This window comes from Galeopterus variegatus, unplaced genomic scaffold, assembly GCF_000696425.1.
Source record: "Galeopterus variegatus unplaced genomic scaffold, G_variegatus-3.0.2 Scaffold309, whole genome shotgun sequence".
In the NCBI taxonomy this organism is placed as follows: domain Eukaryota; kingdom Metazoa; phylum Chordata; class Mammalia; order Dermoptera; family Cynocephalidae; genus Galeopterus; species Galeopterus variegatus.
Window position 1 is genome coordinate 290,361 of NW_007726420.1, and position 10,842 is coordinate 301,202.

The window sequence follows — 10,842 nt, forward strand, 5'->3', positions numbered from 1 at the left end:
TTCCTGCCACTTCCTGCCTCACCATCCTTCAATAGGACCAAACTATTTGTGGTTTCACAAACCCACCAGATTATTTCTCACTCCATGTATTTGTTCATACTGTTTCCTCTGCCTGGAATGCCTTTACTGTCCTTCCCACTAAACCTAGATCATCACTGCTTCGCACTCGAGATTCAGTGGAGTCGTCACATGGTCCAGGCAGCCTTCTGAGGTAGGCGTTTCTCTTCTACATCCCACAATGCCCTGTGTACATCTGTAGTATTGCACTAACCACATTTTATTTTAATGATTCATGAGTCTGTCTCCCCTGTTAGTTCTTGATTTCCTCAGAGGCAGGAAATATATTTTATCCATTTTTGTATTCCTAGGGCCATATATGTAGTAGGCTTGAAATAAATGTTTGTTAAAGGAAGGAGAGAAGAAAAGAAGCAAGGAGGAAAGGACGGAAGGGAGGGTGGGGGGGAGGGTGGAAGGAAAGAAGGCCGACAGTAAAAGCAAGGGCCCACTCGGTGGTTTCTACCTTGTTTTCTTACCTCTGTGGCTTATCCTCCACTTACCAGAAAAGCATCTGAAAATCTTCACTTTCTATGTTCCTCTGAGAACCTCTAGGGCTGTGCAATACAAAGAAGTAAGTTGTCTTTCAATCCTTATTTCTCTCTTTTAAAACCCAATTACAATATTTACTACAGTAAAATATTTCTTTGGCTCATAATTTGAACCAGACATTACATTATTTATTGTATCTCCTACTTTTCTGTAACATTTTACAGTTTTCAAGTCACTTTTACATAATGTCAGTCAATCTTCACACAACTCTGTGAGGTAACTAGAACCGGTGATAGAAACCCCATTTCACAGACGGAGAAACTGAAGCTCAGAGAGATTTTGAGTTACTTGTCACAGGTTGCACAGCTATTACCGGTGTGGAGCCAGGACTGAAACTCAGGCCTTCTGACGCTGACTCCAGGGCTCTTTCTACTGTTCCATTTTGCCTCTTCATAACCTAGTGAAAGTTGATTTTTGATTGTGATAATGTGTTTGAGTGTACCCATACAGTTACATTTGCATCTGGTACATATTTAAAACTCTGGGAATGACCCAGTATAGGAATGCCTTCGATTTGTTACTTGTCAGCAGCAGCACCTCCTTCTAATCTAAGAACTATACATTTCTTCACAGATAAGAATCTGGCCAGGTGGGCAAACGTGGTACCTGGTAGGAGGCAAGGTGACTGCGCTTGGTTCTTTGTCTGCCATATTCTTTCACCTCTTTTATTCTTTTCTCTCATTCTCATCCATCAGCCAATAAACTCTTAAGCATCTTTTAAAATTAGTGTTTACAAAGAGTTTATAGTTACATATTTGCTATATGTTTTTAAGAAAGGCAAGACTTTACGAAGTAATTTCAGCTACATATATAACACGCTAAAGGCAAGACTAGAAGGAAATGGTCCAAAAATTAATAGTGGTCATCTCTAAGTGTTGGGATTATGAGTGGCTCTGATTTTCTTTCTTGTTCATATATGTATATGTATGTATATATTTTAAAAATAAATTTATTGAGATATAATTTACAATCCATAAAGTATATTGGTCTCCAGTGTATTAGCAGAGTTGTGCATCCTTCCTCGCTATCTAATTCCAAAATATTTTCATCACCCCAAAAAGAAACCCCATACCCATTAGCAGTCACTCTCTACTCCCTCCTCTCCCCAGCCTCTGACAACTGCTAATCCACTTTCTGCATCTATGGATTTGCTTATTCTGAGTCTTTCATATAAATAGAGTCATACTGTAAGTGGTCTCTTGTGTGTGACTTCTTTCACCCTTGGCACAGTGTTTTCAAGGTGCATCCATGTTGTAGCATGGATCAGTACTTCATTCTTTTTGATTGCTGAGTAATGTCCCATTGTATGGGTATACCATATTTTAAAAATTCATTCATCTATTGAACATTTGGGTTGTTTCTGCTTTTCGATTATTACGAATAATGCTGCTATGAACATTCATGCACAAGTTTTTATATAGATATATGTTTTCCACCCTCTTGGATGTACATAGGAGTGAAATTGCTGAATTGTATGTATTTTCTACATGGTCCAAATTTTCTATGAGGGGCGTGTGTTGGTTATAAAAGGTATTGATTAAAAATATATAAAATAAAAATTTTTTCAAAAATTAAATGCATCTTTACCTGTTTATTTTGAAGAGAACGTGGATTAACAATGTACACCAGCTTCTTGGCTTAGTCATATCTACTAAGCTTCAAGAAAAGCAGCCTCTGTGTCTCAGCAAATAAGTATCCACGGGCTTATTGTGTCTGTCTAAATCCACTCAGAAAACACAGAGAGAAAACTCCTCAATGACCTGAGTAGTTGTGCCCCTCTTAATGGATGTTCCAAGTGTTAGCTAATGAAATGAAAAATTCAGTCAGGATCGTTCTAAATTACATCCGTTAGGTCCCATCTGTCTCTCAGAGGGATGTAGAGAAAGCCTCTCACTGCTGGGTTGTCCTAACCAAGTTATCAGGAACTCCCCACCCGTTTCCCCTGATTCCATCTGCTTCCACACTGCAAACGGCTGGCCCCAGATGTTTTGTCTTGTGCCCATATCTCTCTTCCCACTTAACTATCGAAGTCTAGGTACTCTCTAACGGGTTAACCAGACATTGCTTGCTCAAGTGCCATCTTACTGTATTTTGTTCTGCTTTAAACATGCTTCTTTGCACACTGGCTTAGAAGCAACAGGCTTCCATAAACGAAGTCAAACTACACATACAAACATCATTGCAACATATGACAGATCAAATATCCCATAGATGTATAAGCAAAAGTTAGTACCTCAATTTAAAAAACGGGCACCAAGGGCCGGCCCAGTGGCGCACTGCTATAGTGCGCCGCTTGGGAAGCGTGGTGGCGCTCCCGCCGAGGGTTCGGATCCCACATACAGACCGGCTGCTCACTGGCTAAGGAGGGGCGGGAGCAACACCGAGGGTTGCGATCCCGTGGCCGGTCCTGGTCCGGTACGGGCGCGACACTGAGGGTTTCAATCCGTTGCCGGTCACGAAAAAAGACAAAAAGGAAAAAAATAAAAATAAAAATAAAAAATAAAAAACGGGCACCAAATATATTGAATAGAAGGATAGGTAAATAGGTGGATAAATATGTGACAAAGCAAGTATAATTCATTAATAGTCGAATCCAGGTGGTGAGAATATGGGTGTTCACTGTAAAATTCTTTCAACATTGTTCTGTTTCAAATTTTTCAAAATAAAGTACTGGGACAAGGGCAATGGGTTCAGAGAACACCACAAGACCAAAGCCACACTGGAAAGTGCACATAGGTACAAATGCTTTAACTTCCTCTGAAGAAAATACTGTGAAAAGGAATTGGGCTTGGCAAAGTGATGACTTGGCTGAGCTGTTGGTGTCCCACAGGTGATGTTATTTAAGAGTAAGTCAACCAGACTTTGGTAAAAATGCTGCAGACACTAGATTGATCTGTCTGGACCACAGAAGTGAAACCTACAGAAGTGGAGAGTGGAGGACTTCTCTGAAAAGAAAAGAAATGAATATTTATCATGTCCAACATACTGGATGGAAATGAATGGGTTTTTGTTGGAGGAGAGACTAATTTCCTTCTTCTTCTGGCGCTGAGTTAGCTGAGCCTAGACTTGGAGGTAAGGAGAGGCCTGGAGATTTTCTTCATGGGGGATGAACTGGCCTTCACCAACTGGAGGCCACTGAGGCACTGGCTGAGCTGGGACTGGACACCAAGGGCAGACTCTCAGTCCTCCAGTCACCTGTGTCAAAAGCCTCTGTCTTCCCACCAAGCGAGATGGAGAAACAAGTCCTCCTCTGTAAATGTGTGACTCACGCCAGTTTCAGGGAGTTTATCTTAAGTCTTTTAAGCTGAAGCTATGAAGGTTATCTCCTAGCCAGGCTACTAATACATTGTGGTACTTTTCTAATTGTTGCAATTCTCCTTGTTCATTAGCAAAACCCTGGAGTCTCCTGAAAGAATTATTCACACCTCGTGAATAACCACAAAAATGTGTTATGATCAAACAGGAACAAGGGTCTTAGCCCACAAAAACGAGCTTTTGACCTGCATGGGAAACCCCTGTCCCATCCATATGTAAATGAGGGTCATCGGAACTCATTTTCTTAATGTGCTGGTGTAACACGTCATTAGTTTCTACGCATATAAATATCTTTCAATTATTCGGATCATCTAGAAAAAGTCTTCAGAAGAAATCTTAATGATATTGGACAGTTCATTCTTCCTGGTGGTACAAGGTAACATCTTTCCTATTGTAAATTGTATTATCTTATAAAAGATATATGCAACGGAAAGACTGGAAATTAAAGAATTACTTTAATTCACTGGCAATAACATTTTAATTCACTTTAATAGTCATGGCATGTGTTTTTATTTGATTCTTTAAATAGTGTCATATAGGCTCACATGTTTCTGTATTTTTAATATGCTACTCAGGTTTTTGTTCTAGGTTATATTAGGGCTGTATTAGTCCTTTGTTTATAACAGAAATACCTGAAACTGGGTAATTGGTAAAGAAACAATATTTATTGCTTACAGCTTTGGAGGCTGAGAAGTCGGAAGTCAAGGTACACATCTGGTGAGGGCCTTCTCCTGGCAGGGTATCACATGGCCAGTATGGCAGGAGCAGACAGACACACAGCTTCTCATCCACTCTCCTTTTAAAGCCATCAGAACCATGCCCACGGCCACCATTAAACCATCAATGGATTCATCCATTCACCAGAGCATGGTCCTCACAATCTAATCACCTCTTCAAGACTCCACCTTTCAATTACCATAATAGGATTTCCCACCCTCCCCACAGTCACACTGTGGATCATGCCTCAATGAATTTGTGGGGGCACCCAGTCCACAGCAAGGGCTTTAAAATGGTTAATGACTAAAAACAAATTGTGGAAAAAGAACAATCACAAAAATTCTACAGAAATAGATTTTTTAAAGTTATTCTGGAAAAGTATATTCTTCCTTCCTTCTTTCATATTTTTAGCAATGTATGTAAGGAAGAATAAGGAAAACATGAACAGTTATAAGAGAGAACATGAGGAATGTGAGCCTTTCTAGTAGGTAATAATATTTATATAAACTTGGTCTTCATTAACCTCTTGAAATCTCTTTCCCATTTCAAATATGAGTATTTCAGGATAGATTTTTTTAATCACCTATTGGCAGTTTGGTTCAGGATATATTTTCTTATGGCATTTTGCAGATCAAAGAGAATTGGATATTTGCTCTTATTTTCTATTTTGATTTCTGTTTTAAAATTACATTTATAGCCCTTTTTGTAAAAAGTATTTCAAATGGCAGAATTAATTTTTATAGTAAACATTTATGAATGACATCTCTTACTCATGAAAATGAATCAATTAATATTCTCAATGAAAATTATAGTATTTGGCTTTTTGGAAAATATAACAATTATATTAATGTTCAGAATGCCTCATCTTCCTTCTTGTCCCTTAAGACAGTAGAAAAGGCATTTTATATATTATTTAAAAGGTGTAATATTAACACTTTGGAGTTTTCTTATTTGCATGAAAAATGAAAATAAAATAAAACTTGCCACAATACAAAATAAAACAGAAAAACCTTGCACCTATGAGAACTTACTAACGTATCAAATAAATAGTCTATATCATAATATAGAGAAGTAGGCAGGTCAAATACATACTTCTAAGTCATTATTATACCAGTGATATCTACCTGTAAGTTCACTGTAAAAATCAAATGAAATAATAAATACTTAAAAGCCATGCTTTCGAGAACAATTAGAATAGACTGATGATGTTCTTTTAAACTCAATGGGAAATATTCCTAATAAGCATTAAAAGTTTTATATTATACTTGAATGATTTAGATACCGAATCAAGGGCACACACTATTCTTAAGGCATTTAAATCATAATCTATGTTCTGATTGTTTAATTTCCTCCAGAATCTCTGAATCTTTAATCTATTCATCCTTTGATTCCCAATAGCATGATCTTCGGCCAAGCTTCTTATAACATGCCTGAGCCAGTGTCATGCTACGTAAGCAGGGAAGGGCTCCATATTTCTGAAGTTAAGAAATAACGTTCTTGTTTTACTTGTAGATATAGAGTTGAAAGATGAAAGTGGTGTTTCTGGTCGCTTTCCTTTTGGTCACAGCTCACTGCACACAAGTAAGTAAGCTCTTAATGTCTATGTCTGCAAATTAGTCTTGGTTCATACATTACAAACTTTTATTTATACTCAATCCTCAAAAAAAAAAAAAAAAAATCCATCACGGGTGCCAAAGTCACAATCTCTATTTTAAGAGTTCCTTTGGGGCTGGTTGGTTAGCTCAGTTGGTTAGAATGCAGTCTTATAAGACCAAGGTCATGGGTCTTAATCCCTATACTAGCCAACCACACACACACACACACACACACACACACACACACACACACACACACACACAAAGAAAAGAGAACTCTTTCAACTTATTTTAAAAGACTGTTAGAAAAACAAAGGCTTTGAGTCAAGGGAAGTGGGGAAGCTATCCTGGCCTCAGAGCACAGCAGTGGTTCTCAATCTTGGCTGTACTTTGGAATCACTTATGAAATTTTTTAAAATCATGATGTATGGGTCCCACTCCCCCAAATCTGACTTTCTTGGTCTCGGGTGTGATCCAGGCATTGGCATTTTTATAAGCTCCCCAGGTGATTATTCCAATGGGCACCAAGACTGAGAACCTCTGCTTGAGGGAGTGGCACTCTCAGGGGGAGCTGTGACTGCAGTGGAGTAGCTAGCTAGACTTGCAGACAAGCAGTAGCCTGGAGGTAGTAGTTAAGCAAGACCATAGCTCAAGCTGTTACTGTCAACAGAGGGTAGAGTGAGTATCACCGAGAGGATTATATGAGGTAATATGTCCTCATATTAAAAACAGCTAGTGACTGAGGCTAGCATATGCAAGATTCATTCACTCACTTTGTAAATAAATGTTTCTAGAATATCTACAAGAGGTAGGCAATCCTGCTAGGTGCCAGGATTACATCTACAATAAAACACAGACCCTGCCATCAAGGAACTCAGAGTCTAAATTTCCTAGTTCATTACTATTATTATCATTACTGTAAATTTCCTCAATCTTCATATTCTTTGCCTATCATTTTTTCACAGGTGCAAAAATTTCATTATGGATTTCGCTATCGTCATTGCCTAAACTGGAAGGTAATTGTTCTCTCTTTCTCTCTCTTTTAACCTAAATTAGGGATGCTTACTTTCCCCTAGAAAGATATGATTTAGGGAGAAAATATTTGGCATTTTCAAAAAGTAATATTTTCAGGAACTCAACATATGATTAGAAGATTTTCTCCAAGTTAAAAACTAAAAATCTAAGGTGGAAAGCATAGGAAATATGATTTCCCGATTTGCATAGCTAGGAATTCTGTAGGCAGTGCCTGCCAGTTGGGAAGAATCATCACCAGAAAATTAGACCCTCTCCAGGCCTGTGAAAGTTATCAACACAGGCCCTGAGTCACCTCTTGTCTAGGTGAACAACACCCTTCACAATTTACAACTTGTTTAAGTACTTTTCTTTTGCAAATAAGAGATAATAACATAAGTCATCAAACTTCATTGATAAGTTTAGGTAATTCTGATTTAAATACACATTGAAGTAGATTAACTAGAATCCTGAAACCACTATTTTGTTTTTGCAACTTAATATTATGTCTCTATTTTTCACAGGGTTCAACAAAGAATGATCCCATATAGACTCTTTTTTTTTTTTTTTGTCTTTTTTCGTGTCCGGCAACGGATCGCAACCCTCAGTGTCGCACCCGTACCTCGCTCAGCCAGTGAGCAGGAACCGGTCTGTATGTGGGATCCGAACCCTCGGCGGGAGTGCCGCAGCGCTCCCAAGCGGCGCACTGTAACAGTGCGCCACCAGGCCGGCCCCCCATATAGACTCTTAAAGCATCACGTTGTAAACTTGTTAAATATATCCATGATGATATTCAAAATTCCTCATAAAAAGTTACATGTAATAAATTCCTTTTAGAGGACTTTATTTCAAGTGACAAATTTCTGCTTTTTTTTTTTTGGCCAAGTAAGCTCAGAGATAAATTTGTATTTATTTTCAGTAATCGTCTTTAACAAATTGTGATCTACATACAGATTGTGGCCTCTTGCCATATTGCTTGTTGCTCTGCACGTTCCTGAAGATACTAGGAGTATCTTTGAAAGCTCAGCTTTCTGCTCTCTGCCTTAGGTCTCTACCTTCTTCCTCTTTCATAGTCTGAATAAATCACTAGGTTCTTAGGTCCCCTGGTTGTTTTTTGAACTGAAAAACTTTTTTTTTACTATCAGTCATCTTTGCTAACTCCTAAGTCCTTTCTCTTCTATATGATTGTCCAATTTACATAAAACAAGATTCTTTAGTAATAACAGCCTTAAAGCAATTTTTGTAATCTCTTCTTAGAAGTTTCTTATTATCTTCTTCAGAAGATTTAAAAATGTATGTGAACTTAAAGTTTCCTAACAATTATATATCATGAAACTATTTTTTTTCCTTCCTTGCAGCAACTTCAGAGTTTATACGAATTCATCAATAACTGTGTAAGTTTTTGCTCTTGGCTTTTCAATTATTAGCAAGACTTGAAAGAGTAAGGGCTCAGGAAAATGAAGGGAAAGACATAGGAAATGTGATGGTTTTGTGGTCATAATACTGGCTACTTTTCCAATTTATATCTTTTAAATAAAACTCTAAATCATTATTTATGAATTAAAAATGTTCCATAACCTAACAAAATTGCTAATTAATGGAAGAAATAAAACTTGTGAATCTGCCTGAAAAGCATTCCAATTTCTTGAAAATGCTGAAGACAGTTACTAACCAATGATCATCTCAGACTTCATTATATGTTTACTACGAAAAATATCAGAGAAGAAATTATTTAAGAAAGAAAACACATTTAAATACATGTAACTTTGACTTTTAAAATATCTCTAGAACTATTTTTTCAATGTCTGGTTTTTAGAAGTTTTATTGCAATGTGTATTTGTTCGTATTTCTCTTGCTTAAGAGTTCATAATGCTTCTTGAATCTGTGGATTAATGTCATGTCATTTTTGGAAAATTATTTGCCATTATCTCATCAAATATTACTTCATTCCCATTTTTTCTCTACTCATCTTAAACTCCAAATACACACTCAGGCTTTACATTGATTCCCATTGTTTTTAATGCTCTTTTTTGTTTTCCATCCTTTTGTTTTGCTCTGCTTCAGTCTGGATATTTTCTTCTGTTCTATCTTCTAGTTCACTAATGTTGTCTTCAGTTGTACTTAATCTGATGTTAAACCAACCTATTGAATTCTTAATTTGAGCTATTATACTTTTCAGTTCTAAATGTTCATTTGATACCAAAAGGTACCATCTTATCTTTTACTACCTTGAGCATTTTAATCATAATTTTCTTAAAGTCTGTCTAATAACTCCACTTTTTGGATCTCTTAAGGGGCTCCTTCTATTGTCTACCTTTTTCTCTTGTTTTTCAGCTGAGTTTTGGCTTCCCCCTTTCTTTGTGGATTTTTTTTGGTGGGGAACTAGTTACTTTTTACTGAACAGTGAACATTGTTTATGAAAATTATAGAGGTTCCGGATGAAGTTATCTTCCTCCACTCAGGATTTTGCTTCTCTCGTGCTGTAGGCTATGGGCACAACATTCACAGATCATCTTATTCCAATCAGAGACTGAGAAGATTAGAACAAATCATTCTAGTTTACCCTTACTTTTATGGTGAGGTCCTTAGTACTCCATCCAAAAGACTGGTTACTTACAGTCCCCTTCTCTCTGGTAGCTTTTATTCCCCAGCCCTCTGAGTTTATCAACAGCTCTTTTCAGCTTCTCAGCACTGCTTTTGGAATTGCCAATTGCCCTGAGAAGATTAGAGCCAAATGCCTCCCTGAGATTCTTGCCTCACCACAGTCTTAATCTTTGATCTATATGGCCTCACTGTCTTAGGACTCTGCTACCTTAAAATAGGTGCTTTTTTGGAAAAAAAAAATTTTTTTTTCCTTTTTGTCTTTTTTCGTGTCCAGCAACGGATCGCAACCCTCAGTGTCGCGCCCGTACCGGACCGGGACCAGCAACGGGATTGCAACCCTCGGTGTTGCTCCCGCACCTCGCTCAGCCAGTGAGCGGGAACCGGTCTGTATGTGGGATCCGAACCCTCGGCGGGAGCGCTGCTGCGCTCCCAAGCGGCGCACTGTAGCAGTGCGCCACCGGGCCGGCCCCAGGAAAAAAAATTTTTTTTTCTCAACTCTTCTAGCTGTTCTCCTCAGAAGGATTAGCTGGAACAAGATTGGAAACAGAATACTCACTTTTCTTTTTAAAGAAATCAAATATTTTAAATTTTGTTGATTACCTGTCATAAACACACACAAAAATATGGTATTGGTTGAAAATTCTTCCCTCTTACATATATAACTTAAAATATTATTATACATATAATAGCTATGTGATTTTTACATGTCAAGTATTTATAAATGCATTTTTTTATTGATTTTTGTCTTAGAGGAAACCACCAGTGAACAGAAGAACTACCATAGCACCTATGACATTGCTTCCACCAATAACAGAAATTGATCCTCCTTTGACTCCTAATCCACCAGTCCCTCCTACCACCAATGGACGGGGAGATTCATGATTAATGAAGTTCTTCAGGAAGTTTATAGCCAAAAGCAGCTTCGTTTTCCTCCAGACATTGTTTAATACCACAACTAAAGATCAAAGATATTATCTCACTACTCCTTGTACCA